Source organism: Silene latifolia, chromosome 4 (genome assembly GCF_048544455.1).
Source record: "Silene latifolia isolate original U9 population chromosome 4, ASM4854445v1, whole genome shotgun sequence".
NCBI classification, from domain to species: Eukaryota; Viridiplantae; Streptophyta; class Magnoliopsida; order Caryophyllales; family Caryophyllaceae; genus Silene; species Silene latifolia.
In genome coordinates this window covers 11,477,949-11,499,063 of record NC_133529.1, presented here as the reverse complement: position 1 = coordinate 11,499,063, position 21,115 = coordinate 11,477,949, and the positions used below count along the sequence as shown (strand labels likewise).

At 34.2% G+C, this 21,115-nt stretch overlaps 1 pseudogene; it reads right to left on the bottom strand.

Moving 5' to 3' along the window:
- Positions 1 to 7,095: 7,095 nt before the first annotated feature.
- Positions 7,096 to 20,465, bottom strand: LOC141651053 (amino acid transporter AVT1I-like; annotated as a pseudogene).
- Positions 20,466 to 21,115: the final 650 nt, after the last annotated feature.

Here is a 21,115-nt window from a genome sequence, read left to right as displayed (position 1 = left end):
CCAAAGAAACAACAAAAGGCGCTGCCTTTAGTACAGCAGTCTTGGTCTTGAGATCCAATTTATCAATACCATTGAACATGGATGTTCCTCAGCAGATTTTTGGAGATATTTAATCTCGTTTTCAGCTGTAAAACGTTGTATTATTAATTAATTTTAATTAAACCATACAAAAGCAAAATGATACGTAAAATTTGGTGATTATATGGATAAGGAGAGTACATAATTCATATACAACAGCCGAAGACTCTTCGATTTGATCAAAAGTACGCTTCTCTCCTCTTTCCATTTTCTGGAAAAAATAAATTGAATTTATTGTTAGTAATCGGTATATATATTGGAGCTTTTACATGGAGACAATTTTAAGGTAAAAAATCCAAGTAAAAAGCTGTAAAATAAATATTTACAAAATTAAAAAATAAGAACATGAACAAAATTAAAGGAAGAAGCTTTTTGATTGAAAATTTTGTGAGAAATTATTGGTAGAAGAAGTTGAGAGCTTTTACATGGAGTAAGTTGAATTCCTCCTCAAAGCCAGTATGAAATATTTTAGTCAAAAATAAAGCTTCTGCAATAACAAAAAAAAAGGTTACGTAAAATTAAGCCATACTTTAGATTAACTACAAAGAGAAAAATAAAAAGTGGAGAAATTTCCAAAGAGATAAAAGACATATGAAGAGCTATAATTTTACCAAACTTAATTTTTTGGGTTATTTTGAGGGTTTAGAATGTGTTTTGAGTCTATGAGAATTTTGAAAATATTATTAAAAAAAAAAGAGGAAATTTTCGACCTAAGGACTTAGATTAGACAAAATTTTCGACCTATATTTGTATACACACACGTTAACTTAATAATAACTAGTTTTATTACCCGTAAAATTTACGGGACTAGTTATGTTATCACGGTGGTGGTGTTATACAAGGTCGAATTTGCGATAACACTGGGCCCTAAGGACAAAAAGAGACTTAAGAAAAAGAAATATTATTAACCAATACGTACATTGTCATAATATATCATCAAAATATATTTATTGTTATATATATATGGCCACAATTTACCAAAATTTTGTCACAGTTTATTATTATTTTGTCACGAATATTGCTAAGTTTGTTAGTGTTTTGTAGCGATTATTGTTATTATTTTTTTTTTCTATTTTTTTTCTTTTTTTATTATTACGGAAAATTTAAGTGGTACCCTCGAAATTTGGCATTTTGTATATGGTACCCAACTTTTTAAGTTTGTGTACATTATACCATTTATGTATGATTTTAATGCACAACATATTCTTTTTGTCGCTCTAAAAAAACTCAATTGCACATAACTCCTAGATCGGAATTCAAAATCAACCAATTTTTACATGATTATCTCGTCATAATCTATGATTTGTGAAAAAAAAAATTGCCGAAAGAATAAGACTTGCCCTAGCTCGTTCTATACTTGACCGAGTTAAAACAACAATCTAGTGCAGAGTTCACGTGCACATAAAGCATTAAAATATCGACAGCTTTTTCTGCTGTAGTCTACCATTAACTTTCATTGAACTAAAGTTGGAGTGTGAAAGTGTGGAACTATTAGTGTAGAACTACTCTCGTTATATAACCTAGTCGAACGTTGTTTTTTTACCCAAACTTACCCTTTTGTCCTGACTTTATATAGCAACTCCCCACTAGAAAACTCTTATCATTTTCCACATATTAACCATAATAATCAACAAATTTACTTAACAAAATATGAATCTGAACAACTTTACGAATTTTGTGAAACCCATTGTATGGGTTTTGACGATGAAATGCGATTTCGAGGGATGTCAATGGAGACTAGACAGACGGCTTTTGCTGTGAAACATGGTTTTATCATGACTAATGCTCATGGTAATTTGCCTAAGTGGTCCAATTTGGTTGTCAAAGCTCGTCCGCTTTGCACAACTAGTACCGAGCATAATGCGGTGTTTGTGGCCGCTAAAAGAGATTGTGACATTTCTTTATTCAGAATTGAAGGGGTAAGAGATATGCCGGTTGGGAGATTCGGTTCTAGTTGTTAGTATGTGACTCTTATGTCGCTTACGAGAATATGTCGGAGTAAGATTAAAGATGAAAATAGACTAAGGAAGAAAATAATGGTGAAGCAAAATCCGAATAACGGGTGTGTCGCGTACTACATCCGTGGCTCGTGAGAAATACAGGAAGTACATTATTTTCTACGCGTTTATTTGACCTTGTTATTGGAAATTAGTGGGTCCCTACACTTTTCCAAGTTTAATGGCTTTTTGGTAGGGGTGAGCAAGTTCAGGTCCGGACCGATAAAATGGACCGGACCAGACCATTTGGTCTGGACCAAACCTGGACCGAATTTTTTAGGTCCGGTCCTCGGGCCTCATTTTTTGAGTTTTCGGTCTTCGTTCCGGTCCGGACCAAACCCGGATATTTTAGGTCCGGACCAAATGGACCGAATTTTATGTTTCTAAAGACTATCATTAGAACATTATAAACTAAATTACCATTTTATGTTCACAAGACATTATAAATTAATATTGAGTATTTTTTTTTCTCAAAAACAATCGTCTAATTATTCATCGACATTTAATTTAGTGAAACTTAAATGTAATTATCATACACGAAATAGTGAAAGAATTAGTTTTAGGTCAATTTTGGTCCAAGACCGAACCAGACCGTATATTTCGGGTTTGGTCCGGTCCAAGATCGAAAGTTTTAAGTCCGGTCTTCGGTCCACAAAAAAATTATTTTCGGTCTTCGGTCCGGTTTGGTCCGGTCCGGTCCAGTCTTGGACCGATGCTCAGCCCTACTTTTTGGTCATTAAACGTGGGTTTCCGACTTAGTTTATTAAGTTTGTTATTTATTATTTCCTAATTCCTAATTAGAATAATCTTTGTTAGGGTAGCTTAATATAAAACTCTACCCTAATTTAGTTATTTTTTAAGAAGAGATTTGTGAGGCAAACATTGAGAGTTTTAAGAGACAGATCTAGAAAAACTCTGTGCTTATCTTTTGTAATCTGTAATTCTCCTGACATAGTGAATTATTCTCCCTCGCCCTGGTGGATGTAGCTATCGCATTGATAGCGAACCACGTAAATCTTGCGTGTCTTTTATTTTTGTATCTACTCCGTATCGCTTCCGCACAACAATTGGCACAAGAGATCCAGGGAGGAGAAGATGGCAACTGACACTATAAGGATTGAGAAGTTCGACGGGAGGAATAGTTTTGCACTATGGCAGATAAAGATGAGGGCTTTGCTAAAGGAGCGGTGCATCTGGAAACCCTTGACGTCGGGTTTCTCCATGAAGGTGACGACGACTGAAGCTGAACCTAGGGTGACTGAGACTGAAGATCCTGCCTTGTTAACAATGGAGGGGAGGGCTCATTCATCGATCTTGTTGAGTTTGTCAGACGATGTCCTAACTGAGGTAGTCGATGAATCGACTGCAATGGGGTTATGGCAGAAATTGGAGAGTTTGTACATGACAAAGTCGCTCACCAATAAGTTGTTGCTGAAACAACGTCTGTTCTCTTTCAAGATGCAAATAGGTATGTCACTTCGTGATCATCTAGACAAATATAATACTATATTACTAGATCTTCGTAATATAGATGTTAAGATTGAGGATGAAGATGCTGCTTTAATTTTGCTGGTTTCTTTACCTGCGTCGTATGAGAATTTTGTGTATTCTTTTGTTCTTGGCAAAGAAACATTGACCCTAGAGGAAGTGAAGTCAGCACTTTGCACTAGAGAGTTGCGACAAAAATCAACGGTTGACTTAGAAAACGGATCAGAGGTAGGTTTAGTTGTTGATAATACTAAAAAGAGTGGAGCTCGGAAGAAAAAGGCTAAGGCTAATATTCCAGACACCAATACTGCTGATAATTCTGTTATCCGTTATCTATGTAAAGAACCCGGCATAAAAGACCTAGTTGTCGTAAGTTGAAAGTTAAGTCTAATGCAGCTGTAGTTCAAAGTAAGAATTTGGAGTACGATTCTGAGGCGGACTATGCACTTGTGGTTGATTCTGTTCGTCCTATTGATCGTTGGATTCTAGATTCGGGGTGTTCTTATCATATGTGTCCACACAAGCATTGGTTTAATACTTATGATTCCTTTAACGAGGGTCGCGTTGTTGTTGGTAACAATGCTACTTGTGAGGTAGTGGGTATTGGGTCAATCAAGATGAAGACTGCTGAGGGTAAGAAGTGTACTTTGACTAATCTGAGACAGGTTCCAGCTTTAGGGAAGAATCTTATATCACTTGGTTTATTCAGTGATTTAGGATATGAGTTCCAAAGTAAAGGAGAGATTTTGTCTGTCACGAAGGGTTCTAGTTTGGTGCTGAAAGGTGTCAAACAAAATTCCTTGTATGTATTACAAGGTGAAACACTGACTATTTTTGCAAGTTGTGCATTCGTAAATCTCAAGAAGAAGACTAAGGTTTGGCATAAGCGGCTTGATCATATGGGTGATAGAGGGATAAAAATATTATGCAAGAGGGAAATTCTTAACGGTGTCAAGATGAGTAACCTTGAGTTTAATGAGCAGCGTGTGTTTGGTAAGAAACACAGATTTAAATTTAGCAAGAGTGTTCATAAAACAAAAGAAGTTCCTAACCCTTTGGGGTGCTGAGCTTAAGGTGGAGCATCCTTGAGCGGCCCGGTCAAGGGCTAAATGGACGCAGGCCTAGTCCAGGGCTTATTGGATGGCAGACCCAGTCCAAGGTATATTGGATGGTTATAGACTCAAGGTGGAGCATATGATGTTCTAGTGTGAGTGCTCAATTTGCTGGAACATGGTAGATATAAGTCTACTTGAGTGACTTGTATAGTGGTCGAGTGATTTGGAAGTCGTTTGCTAAATGCGACAGTCCGAGTCAAGGTGGAGAATTGTTAGTATGTGACTCGTATGTCGCTTACGAGAATATGTCGCAGTAAGATTAAAGATGAAAATAGACTAAGGAAGAAAATAATGGTGAAGCAAAGTCATGGTGAAGCAAAGTCCGAAAATAAGGAAGTACAAGTTCTTATTTTAGACGGAAGGATCCGTCTAAAATGTTAAGACGGGTCAAGTAAAACCCATTTTGCATACCATTAACCCATCTAAATAAAATAGCGTTAGTTTTATACTTCCTAGATTTCTCTCTTTCTTCTTCTTTTTCTGATGTACAACTCCTATCACTCTTTCTTCCTTCTTTTCTCTGACAAATACTCTCTCCAATTTCCTATTATCTTCCCTCTTTCCTTTTTCACACAAGTTTGATTATCTTCCTTCTTTCCTTTTTTGGTAAGTTTCATTCATTTTTTATTAATTTCTCTCTCCTAAAAAATCAACAACTCTCATTACTCTATCTATTCTTTATTCATCATTCATTCTTTATTATTTTCTCTCACCTATAAATTTCACAACTTACAATACTTTATTCTAATTTATTTCTTCTTTCTTCCTCTTTCTTAATTTTTGTGCCCAAAAGAAAGGGGAAGATATAAGGAAATAGGAGGGAGTATGTCTTTCTTATCTCTCCTCTAATAATACAAAAATTCTCATTTAAATTTTCAAGATCTATCATAAAATAATACGAATATGAAGATTGAAGAGGTATGTGATTTTCTTCCATTTTGATGCTCATTCTTAAACCTAAATTTTGAAGTTATTTATTCATCGAAAAACGATGTACACTTCCTTCATTTCTTCCATTTTAATGGTTTTACTTTTCGATTTCATTGATGTTCTTCAGTATAATTCGGTTTTTTTAATGATTTATTTTTCGTTTTTTAATCTACTATAAATCATCTTAAAGCATATTAGGTGATAACTATTTTTATTCAAGTTATTTAACATGGGTATAAATACGGTTTAACATTATTTTGTTTTTGATTTTTATGCTTAAGAATGTTCATATGATTAACAGGTTATGATAGATGGAAGTAGACCTGGCAAACAGATCGAGTCGTGTCGTGTTCGTGTCCGTGTCAACTTTAAACGGGTCACCATTACCCCAACCCTAACCCAACCCAATTACATAAACGGGTCATTTGTCTCAACCCTAACCCAACCCATTTAATTTTTCTATAACCCAACCCGACCTGTTTAACCCATTTATCTTTCAGCAGGTCATTTTTAACCCATTTAACCCGTTTAACCCAATAAACTAACAAGATAAGCTAAGCTTTATAGTCTGTTATCCCAAAAATGATGAATGAAAATGTTTATTTTTATGTTGTTTGGTTGGATTATTGATTAAATTCAAATATATTATGATAGTTTTAAATAAATGGGTTATTCGTGTCGAGTTCGTGTCAAAAGAGCTCAACCCTAACCCGACCCATTTAAGTTTCGTATCGTGTCCGTGTCAACCCAATTACTTAAATGGGTCACAAAGTCTTAACCCTAACCCGCTAACTTCGTATCAGGTTCGTGTCGTGTTTTCGGGTTGGGTCAATAATTGTCACCTCTAGATGGAAGAAAGGAGTTAAATAATCTCATGTTTTACAGCAATAAATGTTTATATTATGATGTCAGACAGTTGTATTTGGATTATTTACATGTTTCATTAAATTGTTATGCAAGACAGAGATACAGAACCAAAACATTTAAATAAGTTGAGCTTTGACCATATATGTTTGATACATAAATATCACACGTTATACATTAAAAATTTAAAAATGCATCAAATTATATTCACAATTTTTGAACAAATATTAATTGATTTGGAGCATAACGTATCGTGAAATGATCTAACTTAAGAACTTCATGTTTATTGTAGCATTATTCGAATACATTTATTCTAATTAATATGATATTTGATAAGTCACAAAATTATTTATATAATGTTTATCATGAATAGCTAACTATCACTTCTTAGTTATAATTAAAACTGTATGTATTTTATTGTAAAACATTTGAAATTAAACCTAAGAAAATAAGAGCTGATAAAGTATTTATTTTTATTTATAAGTAAAGATATTAAATGTCATATATGAACCATATTATTTTTCCTCAATTATAATAGTAAAATTTTCAAACAGATCGCGCGAAGAGCGGAATACTACATAGTACTGATGGTATTTACTACTTTAGGTTACTTATCCACAAAATTAAGCTGAACTAAACCGAAGTAAATAAAAAAGTCGTACCTTTGAGAAATGGTTTTTCCTATGCATGGAAGTGTACAAGGTAGGATACACAGGGTTAGCACTATAACAAAACATGAACAACCAGGATTCAAAAGTACCTAGGGCTAGATTGACAAAGTCGGTGCTTGTTAGCTGTATTATCCGGGTGAAATAGTGATCGGTGACCGAGCCATAACTTTTTGTATAGAACTAGTTTAGCTCCCGTACAATATATGCACGGTATTTATAAAATTTTACTTTTTAGTGTACTCCGTATTATTTATGGAATTTAAATTGACAATTCACTTATTTTTTATGTTTCTCATCACTTTATTTTGATTTGAGCAATAAAAATTAAAATTGTAAAAAGTCATGAAATGAGTATTTTAATGAAAATTTTCTTTTTACCGAGAAATTAATGATGTTATTTCTAGAATATTTTTACTATTATTTTTTGTTCAACTTCTTATCATTAAAAGTCAATGAATTTTCATCATACAATTATTTAACAAAAAACGAATACAGTTTTTTATCATACAATAAAGGAGATAAATTTATGTAGAATGTGAAATAATATAGACTGTTTCAAATATTAAAAAGATTATGCCATAATCACCTTGCATACCTATAATATATGATAAAAATATTACGCTTTATTTTTGGAAATATGGTTTAAGCGGAAAAAATGAAAACTTCACCTATTCTTTTAGTAAATAGGGGATTACTCCCATTTTCATATTTTATTCCCAATTCACATTATTTTGGGGTCAAAAAAAAAAAACTTTGGCCGTGAATATATATTGTAAATATAAAAGTGTGAAATAAAACCAAAATTTTCGTATCTATTATTAAAAGATTTTTTTACAAAATACTCCCTCCTATTCTACATAACCTTCCCCCTTTTATTTTTCATCTATTCACAATACCTTCCCTATTTTCTTATTTAGTAAGTTTTATATTTATTTTAATCAACTCACCCCACAACAATACCCTACTTCACCCCACAACAATACTTATGTTAATCAACTTACGCAATAATAATACTTATTTTAATCATCTTACCCACAATAATACCCCACAATATCTTCCCTCTTTCTAATTACCTAACCCCACTACAATACTAGTTTTACCTTATTTTAATCCATCTCCTTAATTCTAGTGTCCCCCATGAATAGGGAGGGTTATCTAGAATAGGAGGGAGTAATAGTTTCGACAAAAAAAACTACTACTAAATATAGATGGAGACAAAAACGCTCAGAATGTGGCACTAAAGATCGTGGAAAGTAAAATGAGGAGAAAATACGAGGTAGTACAAGAAATTACACTTTTCCTAAAAAAATGATTGTTTTTATTTCATAAATAAAAAATTATCCTAAAACTAATTATTTGGTAAAATAGAAGTCTAGTCACCAACATAAAATACATAAACGAACTATGATATTGTTAGAACACACTTGGTTGATGATGCCAAGTTTCATTGTTATTTAATTGTTTGCTTTTTAGTTATAATGTTTAGCATTTGAAGCACTCAATGAATTTCCAAAGATGATTCAAGAATGATCAAGATAAAGTTATGATAAGAAATCCCTTAGCCTTAGTCAAATGTTGTAAACGATTACAAATGCTTAGTGATTGAAGCAATCAAATTGACTCTCAAAGACGACTTAACATGATCAAGATGAAGTTAACAAGAAGTCAAGACAATGATATGATCCTAGCATTAAGTCGAAAAATGTAAGAGTAAGTGTAACATTCTCATTTACGTCAAGTGGCTGCAAAACCATGCAACGATTAATTTGCGCGATGTGGTTTACGATACTACCGTATGGAGGGACTTTTATTCGAAATGTTTAAGTGTCAAAATCTTTACAAATTTCATATTCTCAAAGATTTTACATTTGAATTATCCCAGTTTGAAAACAAATCTGAAAAAAATCAATTTGCAAAACTCACATGTGACTCCTCTAAAGTTGTGCATCTACTTTTACATAAATGGAAAGTTGATTTAGTCAAGTACTAAAGCACTCTTCCATTTGTGGTAAGTTGTCACTTGTCAAATGTGTTGAAGTTTTAAATCTGAAATTTTAAGTCATAAATCCACATTGATTAATCCTCTAGATTTGTGCATTTACCTTTTACTAAAATGGTAAGTTGAACTTGTCAAAGTTTTAAAGCTAGAAATGCTTTTTGCCATTTTGGTAAAATGTCACATGTTGAGTGTTTTGGGAAGAGTTTTCTGATTTTGATCAATGACTTGTGCTCCAAGCCTATAGCCTAACACTTACAATCACTCAAAGGCTATCTATTTAATATTGGATTTAATTAACCTAAGTTGTACTACTTAGATGATCAAATCCACTATAAATAGGGTGCCTTTGCATCATTTATTACCCAAGACTTTTATGAGAATTAATTGTTAAAACACTTTGCAAAACATCAGCTCTTGTTCTTCAACTTATTTGCAAAATTATTTTCAATTTTAAAAGTCTTCAAACGTTTTTCAAAAGGGCTGTAAATCTCCATGTATCAGTTCGCTGCACTGTGGCATATGAGCTTGTTCCATGATTCTCGTGTTTAGGTCTTAATTGTGATCTCCATGTTCATTAAGTGAACGATTGAGATTCAAAGACTCTGTAAACCTGTGAGATAGAACTTAAGTCTTGAAGCGGAGTAGCTTTGAGCGAGTGAAAGTCTTGAAGCGGAGTAGCTTCAAGCAAATGCAACCGGAGTAGGTTGGCGAGTTATTTTCATTGTAAGGGGTTTAGTTGTTTGAGTAAATTTCTAAACAAGCAATAAAATAACGGTTGGACGTAGGCCTCGGAGTAGAGGCTGAACCAATTTTTTAAACATCGTCTTGTTTGTTCATTTACTTTTACGTTTGTTCTCCTTATTTATTTATTGTTTATCTCGCAATCTATCGTGTCACGGTGTTCAATCTTGTGTCTCGGACACTGATTGATTCAATCTTGTGAACTTAAAACGATTAAGTATCTCAAGTTTTCAACTTAAAAGGGATTCACTTAAGATTTTCATTGCTAAGAGTATTCAACTTAAAAAAGTATTCACTTAATATCTTCATTGTTAAGTTGAAGAAAAAATACTCTTTCATTCATACTTTTAAATCATTACCAATCGACTTTCTTGTGACATATCTTGAAATTTGAATTCGTGTGTATATACTTCTAACTCAAATAGTTCTAAGTATAAACACCTCTATCATTTAAAGTATTGTCCATATCAGTTTAGTCTATTGTCCTAGATTTCAAAGAAGCTTAATTCAAGTTTAAAATTTTTAATTGGACACCTAATTCACCCCCTCCCCCTCTTAGGTATTCTCGTCCTTGACTCTTCAGATATTTACCTCTAAATTTTGTAAAACGATTTTTCTATTCTTAAAATCTATTTCAACATTTTACGAAAGTGTATTTACAAAAATATAATACTCATGTCCAGGTTTTTTTATGCTATTTTTTGGAAGAGTACACGTTTGACCATTGTGATGAAATAATTATAGAAACAACTATATTAAGATTGGAAAAAAAAGCATTAAATTAAATATACATTAAGGTTAAAAAAAAGGAGAGAACACAAACAACTATACTAAGATTGAGAAAAAAAGAGCCTTGAATTAAATATACATTAAGGTTAAAAAAAGGAGAGAACACTGAAAAAGTTCATTAGGAGAATCGAACCTATTACCTCTAAATTTTGTAAAACGATTTTTCTATTCTTAAAATCTATCTCAACATTTTACGAAAGTGTATTTACAAAAATATAATACTCATGTCTAGGTTTTTTTATGCTAGTTGTTTGGAAGAGTACACGTTTGAGCATTGTGATGAAATAATTATAGAAACAACTATATTAAGATTGAAAAAAAAAGCATTAAATTAAATATACATTAAGAGAGTGTTTGTCAACAAGAATTTAATTTGAAATGTCTCATTTTAAATTTAGCAAAGTGAAATAAAGATTTGAAATGAGGGGGGTTAGAGAGTGGATTTCAAATGAGTTTATTTAAGCCTTACTTGAATTTGGTAGGGATTTGGAAATCCAAATCTAATAGGTTTGCCAAGCATATAAATTGGTCCAAATCTGAATTTAAGAATATAATCTTTGTTCCCAAACACACCATAAGGTTAAAATTAAAAAAAAAAGAGAGAATACAAACAACTATATTAAGATTGAGAAAAAAAGAGCATTAAATTAAATATACATTAATGTTAAAAAAAGGAGAGAACACTGAAAAGGTTGATTAGAAAAATCGAACCTATTACCTCTTGGACAGAAAGCACATGAACACCACACTTACCATCTTTGCTATTTACTATTATTACCTAACATGCTCTTGTAATAATTTGTATTCGTGAAAAGTTCTAGGGCTATAGAGTATAACCCTAGTAGAAAATGCTTGGATCCGCCCTGGCTGACAGCCATTAGGCATTAGCCATAGGAATTCCTTTCCAATTCACAAGTTCACCTTTGTTATGAAACCCAACCCCGTCAAATAATACTCCAACCCATAAAACCGACCCGAGTATAACAACATAAGCTACAATCCCGCTTGCGGAAACATAAGCACATCCTCAAATCATCTAGCCAAATTGTCGGTAACAACGCGACCGCCATTATAATCACAAAGGTTTGATTTCCAGCAATGTGTAGTCCTTGCACATGGATTTTTACTCCTGGGAAGATACTATGGAGGTTATCTCCATCAAGTATTTGTAAGTTTTATCGTCTAAAATTAACATGTTCTAGTCTCATAATGAACATGTATAAACTGAATGCGGAAGCGATAAAAGAGATCGATTACTTATGTAAAATTGAGGTAGATGAAGTATCTTGGACGCCATTGATAGAGCTTAAGGTCGCCATTGATGAAGGAAGAAAAAAGATATTTTGATGAGAGAGAGTAAATAGAATGATTGTATTGTATTAAGTTAATTATGTCTATGTACAATGTATCTTATATACAACAAACTAGCAATTCTGTTATGTACAACTGTCAACAGATAAACTTGACAGCTCATCATAGAGTCACAACTGTCCTATGACTTCATACCCCCCCCCCCCCTCAAGATGGGCGTGGTGTCTCGAACAACAAGCCCAGCTTGGAAGAAAGAAACATATGTTGTTGTTGGCCCAAGGGTTTCGTCAAAACATCTGCAAGCTGTGAACCTGTGTTGATGTGAGTAGTAAAAATTAAGCCTTCCTGCACTTTTTCACGAACGTAATGACAGTCGATATTCAAATGCTTTGTACGCTCGTGAAAAACAGGATTCGCAGCAATATGTTGAGCTGCTTTGTTGTCACAAAACAGCGGAATAGGAGTAGGCACTTCAATACCAAAATCCTTCAGCAATCTTTGTAACCAAACTATTTCCCCAGATGTGTAGGACATGGCTCTATACTCTGACTCAGCCGAGGATTTAGAGACGGTTTTCTGCTTTTTAGTTTTCCAGGACACCAAGGCCTTCCCTAGAAAAACACACTGGCCAGTTACAGATTTACAACTGTAGGTGCATGTACCCCAATCAGCATCGGAAAAAGCTGTAAGGGTAAAGTGATTATCAGTAGGATAGAAGAGTACTGCATCAATGGTGTGCTTCAAATACCTTACCACATGTAAGGCAGCAAGCCAATGTGGTAGTCTGGGTGAGCTTAGAAACTGACTAAGGTGCTGAACAGCAAATGATAAGTCAGGTCTGGTAAGATTAAGATATAGAAGCCTCCCAATAAGCCTTCTATACTTCTCAGGATCAGAAAGAATATCTCCAACATCTGTGGATAGTTGTAAACCTCTAGGAAGAGGAAATGTAGTAGGCTTACAGTTGTACATTCCCGTATCATGCAAGATGTCATTAACATATTTTCTTTGGTTTAAGTATAAACCTTGATCAGTCCTCTGTACTTCCAATCCTAAAAAATACTTGACTAACCCCAAGTCTTTGATGGTAAAAGTTGCATCCAGAGCACGTTTAAGTTGAATTATAAAAGCAGCATCATCTCCTGATATTAGCAGGTCATCTACATAAACCAGAACCAAAGTAGACTTTCCTGCAATACTCCTAACAAATAAAGAGTAGTCATTCTTTGATTGAGTGAACCCTTGCTGAATGAGAAGCCTAGACAACTCTAGGTTCCATTGTCTAGAGGCTTGCTTGAGTCCATATAGGGACCTCTTTAATCTGCAAAATTGACCAGGAACTAAAGGACCATACCCTTCAGGAGGAGTCATGTAAATTTCTTCATCAAGAAAACCATGTAAGAAAGCATTATTAATATCTAACTGATGGATTGGCCAATTTTGAGCAGCAGAAACAGCAAGAAATACTCTCACCGTGGTAAACTTAGCAACAGGACTGAAAGTGTGCTTATAATCCTTCCCATGGACTTGATTGTATCCCTTAGCCACAAGTCTAGCTTTATATCTATCCACACTCCCATCAGGTTTGTATTTAACCTTATAAACCCATTTAGAGCCAATGGGTTTAAAACCATGAGGTAAAGAAGTAATTTCCCATGTTCCATTTTCTTCTAAAGCTGCCAGCTCTTTGTTCATAGCCTGGACCCAGTTAGGATCATTTTTAGCCTGAAAATAAGAAGCTGGTTCTGGAATAAGGAGCACATGATGAGCTGAGAAGGATGAAGTATGAGGAGAGACAGATGGATCAACAGTCTCGGTTGTATTTTTTTGATGTCTATGAGGCAAGATGGGACAGACAAAGTCATTTAGTCTTGCTGGTCTCTGAACAGCTCTAACAGAAACTCTAGGAAGTTCATCATGTAATGTATTTGAAATGACAGTTGCTGGTATTTGTGTCAATCCAGAAGAGGTGTTAATAATTTCTGGGTTGGAAATATCTGTATTGTGCTGGTTTACTGTAGAAGGAATTGAAGACAAATTGTTGTCTCCATTTTGTGTAGAAGGAGAATGAAACTTCTTAGTAGGTATTAGAATTTCATTTTCCTCATCACACTGATGTTCAGGAAATAGTACAGATGTGGGAACTTGTGAAGGTTCATCAGAATGAGAACAAATATCCTTGAAGGGCAAAACAGACTCATGGAAGACGACATCCCTACTGATAATGATCTTGTGACTTTCCAAGTCATATAGTTTATAGGCTTTCTGCTGGAAAGGATATCCTACCATAATGCATCTCCTAGCTTTGGGATCAAACTTGTCTCGTGCTCTTTTTGGAGATAAAGCAAAACAAAGACTACCTATTAGGCTATTACCCTCAGCTCTGCATGAGAAGTAGGTCTTTTAAACAGCAACTCAGCAGGAATCTTCCAGGACAGCACTGAACTAGGTAACTTGTTTATAATATGTGTTGCTGCAAGCAAACACTCACCCCAGAATTTTTTAGGGAGATTAGCATACAGCAACAAGGCTCTAGCTGTTTCCACCAAGTGCCTATGTTTCCTCTCTACCCTACCATTTTGTTGTGGTGAGTCAGGTGCACTCTTTTGATGGATAATACCTTTATCTAACAATAGCCTAGAGCAACTCTCCTGAACAATCTCAGTTCCATTGTCACTCCTGACCACTTTCACTCCCCTTCCAAATTGTGTTTGTGTCTGAACAAGAAAATCCTTAACAACACCAAACACTTGATATTTATCTTTCAACAAAAACGTCCAAGTCACACGTGTATGATCATCTACTAGTGTCAAAAAATAAGTAGCCCCTGTAATTGAGGGCCTTCTATAAGGTCCCCATAGATCAATATGGACTAAATCAAAAGCATTAAGAGCACGAGAATTGCTCCTGTTATAAGGCAACTTATGCATTTTAGCCAACACACATGTTTCACATTCAAATTTCTCAATGTTTCCACATTTGACAGAAGATAAATGTCTCATTTTAGACAAAGAAGTGTGACCTAGCCTAGCATGCATCAGGTCTAATTCAGAATTACATCCTTTATTGTGTTTACAAGTATTTCCAGCAACTTGCAAACTACTATGTATTACTTCAGTCTCTAAGAAGTCTTTTTGTAACTTCAGCTTGTACAGGCCATCTTCCTTTATTCCAACAGCAACAGTTGCCTTATGGAGATGGTCCTGTATCACACATCCATCCTTAGTAAAACGCAATGACAGTCCAGAAGTAGATAATAACTTCCCTACTGATAGCAAGTTGTGTTTGAAATCTCCTATATAGAACACATCAACCAAAACAATATCCTTGTTGATATGTACATTCCCAACTATGGTGACTAACTTACTTGTCCCATCAGGTAGCCCCACAGTAATAGGTTTAGACAAATACCGTTTGTTAACAAACAAATGAATGCAATAACTCATGTGATCTGTTGCTCCAGAATCAATAATCCAAGTATTCACAGTAGATTTTGCAGTTGTGAAAGCATTAGTAACTAGAGGATTACCTGCAAAGTTTACTGCAGAATGAGAATGTTCAGTCTTCATCCCTTCCTGTTGTTTGATCTGAACCATATGTTGATAAATCGCAGCTACAATCCTTGGATCAATATCCATATCCAGACTACTGCCACCATAAGATTTTGTTTCAGTAACAGCTTCACCATCAAATGTGAGAGGATAATCTTCCTGATATACTGCTTTTGCATTATGTGCTGTAGCAGAACCAGAAGCCGGAAACCTTGCATTATATTGCTCTCGTAGCTCAGGATGTAAAATAAAGCAAGTAGCCCTTGTGTGTCCACTTTTGTTGCAATGGTCACACCATCTCTTGCCTTTCTTAGCCTGTCCTGAACCTTGACTTGATCCCTGGCCTTGACTTGATCCCTGGCCTGTGCTTTGTCCAGAACCTTCTCTGGTCCAAACATTCCAAGCCTTGTTATCTCCTGACTTATTCCATTGTCCTTGTGACCTACTCCTGTTAACAGCCATTGCACTTGATTCTGCCTGTGTATTAACAAATTTAGACAAGGATCTTTGACTCTCAATTTGCTGAACCAGTGAATAAGCCTTAGTGATGCTAGGCAATGGATCCATGGAAAGAATATTAGTCTTCAGATGTTCATAGGCATCATCTAATCCCATCAAGAAAGTAATAACTTTTTCTCTGGACGCAATCTCCAAAACTTTCTTCAATATGTTGCACACACATTTTGACAAAGCACCACAAGAACAATCTGGATATGGCTCCAATTCTTCAATTTCATCCCAATTGCGCTTGAGTTTGTTGTAATACTCAACAACCGGTTGATTATCAGCTTGAGAAATATTCTTGAGTTCTTTCTTCAACTGATACAGCAGCGGTGCATTCGATTGTCCATACATCTCGCCAAGATCTGTCCAAAGAGACTTCGCTGATTTAGCAGAGATGAAGGTTTCCTTGATTCCTTGCTCTAGAACATTCAAGATCCAACATCTGACCATATAGTCAGACCGAAGCCAATGCTGAAAAGTCGCGGAGGTTTGTGAAGGCATCGCTGTAGTTCCGTCAAGAAATCCAGCTTTATTCTTCGTTGCGAGCGCCATTACCATACCTCTGCTCCAATGAAGAAAATTTTTTGCCAGAGAAAGTCGAAGTGAGCTTCATTCCAGGAGAATCGGAGTTAGAGAGGAAAAGAGGATTATCATAAGGATTACTGTAATCCGTACTATTAATTTCCGAACTTGAATCAGGCATTTTGCTGAAATGAACTTGAAGAAATCGATTCAATTAGAATGAAAGAATTAGGAAAAAAAATGAGCACAAATTTGTGAATTTTGTAATGAATTGAAAGAAAAAAAACGCCAATTTTTTTGATTTTTGATGAATTTGAGAAGAAAAAATGCAGCGGAGAAATGAAATATCAAGAGTCAGGCCTCGCCTGCTCTGATACCATGTAAAATTGAGGTAGATGAAGTATCTTGGACGCCATTGATAGAGCTTAAGGTCGCCATTGATGAAGGAAGAAAAAAGATATTTTGATGAGAGAGAGTAAATAGAATGATTGTATTGTATTAAGTTAATTATGTCTATGTACAATGTATCTTATATACAACAAACTAGCAATTCTGTTATGTACAACTGTCAACAGATAAACTTGACAGCTCATCATAGAGTCACAGCTGTCCTATGACTTCATAACTTACCTCAAGCCATTGCTTGAAATAATTGATCCGTCATAATGACTAATCCAATTTCTTATGCTCCAAATCTGACTTGGCTTACAAACCCTACCGATGATTGATGAAGCTTAATCAGAGTAAATATGTTCCCCTTATATAGACTCTTGCCATCAAAGAGTCAACTGAACAGTTTCCTAAATTGCGAGTAGTAAGTTATGGGAGACAATAGTGGAAACAGAATCCTAAGTAAATTCCACCATATAATGAACCAATTTAATTTCCATAAAATAAATTAATTAAATATTAGTATAATACTTATTTGATTTATGGAAATATCTTACCGTATTAAGTAACATGTTAAAACTAAGTAGAGATCGACGTATAGTATAATGGAAACAATTGTTTTTCCGATTTTTCCAAAAGTAAATTCTCCAATTTGGCCGTAAGTTTTGATGTTAGGGTACAAATTCATGCATCTTTTGGTGAGAATTCCAGAGTAGGTTGATGCAATAATGATGACGAGTAATAGTATCAAGGTTAACCATCTTCCTGAGGCTAAGCCATATGATATTGATAGAATCGCCAGTGTGTAATTTGTACGTTTATCATTTACAAAAAGAATTCATACGTTACGATAATCGTTATTAATTGAGCTAATTACATGCATTCATATGTAATTGATTTTATCGCACGCATTCATGCATAATAGTAGTTGTATATATATGTATGTAATTGCATACATTCATGTAATAATGAGACGAGACAGCTCGCGAGCTATTTGAGATTGGCTCGGTCAAAGCTCGGCTTGGGTTCGGGCTCGACTCGAGAGCTTAACGACTCAAGCCGAGCAAAGGCCGGCTCGACTCGAAAATCTTTTGAGCGGCTCGAACTTGTGTGATTACATAGAATATTGCTTATATTTTATAAAAATATTTTATCATGATTATATTTTTGTATCACATATATTTTTTTTTTTGTATCACATATATTAAATGTCTCACTAGTTTGCCAAATATTTTTACATATAACTTTCGAGCCTTGTTATTGAAAATATTGAAAGAAAAAAAATAAAAATAAAAATACAATTTTATATAGGCTTGATTTGGGCTCGAGTTTGGCTCGAGCTCGCGTCAAAGCTCGCAAACTTTATATCGAGCGCATTTTTTTCAAGTTCATGTAAGCTCGAGATCGGCTCGAGCTCGAGTTTTGGTTCTTGAGCACAAGCCGAGTAAGGCCAAACTCGGCTCGTTAACACCTCTAGTCATGTCATCCCACAAACCTGTATACAAATACATAACCATTCTCATTTATGAATTTCAACCCCCATTCCCAACAATAAAAAGATTTGTCAAGTGCACAAAAATTTATTGACAAATCTCTATTGTGAATGTACGTGAGAACTGAGAACAACGGCGGATCTTGGTATCAGTGGGCCGGGGCCAGGCCCCCCGACATTGGCCCAAAACAAGGGCTGGCCCCAGCTGGCTATTGAGCTCCGCAAGAAAAGGATAAGTAATGGGTAGTGCGGCCCAAAAGCAATTTACTCGTAGCATACTACAGAGTAATAGAATGCGCAGTTAAAAATGAAAGTAGTACGCCCACTAAGAAATGTGTTATCACTTTTTGCTTTTGTTTTTCTTTTATTTTTTTCATTAGGTGGATTATCCTGTTTTGGTTTAAAAACTTAAAACCATTAATATGTGGCAAGTACTCATCCTTTGTTCTTGTATTTTGTTTTTGTGTTTAAATTTCTTTATCTTCTTTTAGCCCTCAATTAAATTTGGTCTTTTATAATCAAAAAATATGAAAATAGTAGTTACTCTATCTAGTGAATAGTTTACATTTATTTTATTTGTTGAGGGAAAAATAAAATAAATATAAATTATTAACTGAGACGGAAGGAGTAGTAAAACAATCATTAATAATATAAAATGGTTTGTTAAGATAAAGAAATACCGTTAATGTGTTTCCTTACTCTTTATTAGTTATTGATCGTGAGGAGAAAATTTTAAATAAATTTTTTACCCAAAATCATGTAACACTTGAAATATTAAGTATATACTCTATTTTTTTTATTCCAAGTTCTTAAAATTAATAGTTGTTGTTTTACTGTATAATATAATAGTTGCCTTGATTATTATAGTCTACACATTTTAGAGCAATTTATGTACTATACAACCAGTTGTATATGTTGTACGGTGTAGAATCTGAGATTTGTGATAAAATATCTGAGTTTTATGTTAAAGAATATGAGATTTTTTAAAAAGTATTAAGCTCATCCATTTACACATTAAAAACATAAACTTTGAATTAGCTCAGAAAGATTACATATAAGCTCATATTCTTATACTTTGGTTGTACAATGTTTATGATACAACTGGTTGTATAATCCTATTTGTGCATTTTAGAGCTATTATATTTATTTAAGTATATTCATTTAAAAACTATTGATATTTAGTGTCTTACGAAATGATATTCAATTGGATTGATTAAAAGGGTTTTTATAACCGTCAAATTAAATGTCTCTTAATACAATAGAAAAATTTCACTAATTGAAATATTTTTGTTCAATAGTTACTGAAATATTGACCATATAGACCATGGATGAAAAAATGACTTGTTTAATACGGAAAATTTACCAAAATTCTTTTTGATCCGCTCGACTGAGAAGTCAACTTTTACGTAGTAGGTGAGTAGGTGATGCTATAAGTTGACTTTTACGCACGTAATTGCATGCATGCATACTTTGTATTTCATTTATCTATTTCCTTTTAGAATGTTACACTTAATTATATTTACCTTTCTATTTTTAGAAATATCTTTGATGGACAATTTGATTATCATCCATACTGGTCATTTATCATCCAATCATTGGTCCCTTCCCCTTTCTTTGTTCTTTATGTCAAAATCAAAGGTAAACAAATAACTAGAACGAAGGGAGACAGAAGTAATATTTCATCGTTTCGATCACTTGTTGTCTAACTTAAAGAACTATACCGAGTTCATTTGAGTAACACAACTTTTCATGTCTTAAAATGTTGTCAAGGTTATTAATTTACTTCCGATTAATAAGTAGGGGTAAGCCCGAGACCTACATTGCGTAGCGTTCCTTACAAGTGTTATTTTGTTTGTCAAGGTTATTATTGAACAAAGAAATGGTAAAGTAGAAAAGTAGAAAAGTAGAATGTAAAAGAGAAGGAAAGAGCACCTAGAATAGAATTGAGACCATTGAACAAGGTATTGAAAAACGAAGTGTTGGCTTCATTATTAGTTGGCTTAATATTTGCCTCCAACTCCATAATTTCAAAAACTATATATCATAAATATTAAAGCGATTAGTTGGCTAGATTAACTCGATTTTGTAACTTTGCTTTAGAAATTGTATATTTCCACTTAGCCTGGACAGTGATAGGGCGCCACTGAGTGACGTCCAAATTGTGTGCCACTCTCTCACATGCATTTTAAATTGAAGAGGTCTTCATTCACTCCATGTGAGACAGTGAAAGGGTGACGCCCAAATTATGTGTCACTCGATGGCGGCCTTCCATTTTCCTTCCACTTAAATAGAGAGCTTTGTATCATTTGAACGTAGACGTTAGAGTAGTTGAGAACATCAGTCAATTTAAGATTTATCTAATGACTTTTTATTTTTATTTTAATAGCTAAGTAACTAATTATTATTTTAATTACTACGTATGTAGCTAATTAAGAATAATATTTATTAGTTGCATACTTGCATGGCTAATGCTTAGAGATTCCTTGATCGAGGCAGAAACAAGCCTTGCATGCATGGAGCCACGATAAAATATACTCCGTAACTACGTAGGATAATGATGATGTTACTCTTGGTTATTTTTTGGAATAATTATGTTTGATTAGATGGATATTCCGGTTGCGCCTTGTTTATCTTTAGCCGCTGTTTGTATATACAAAAGCCGAGGGAAGGGAA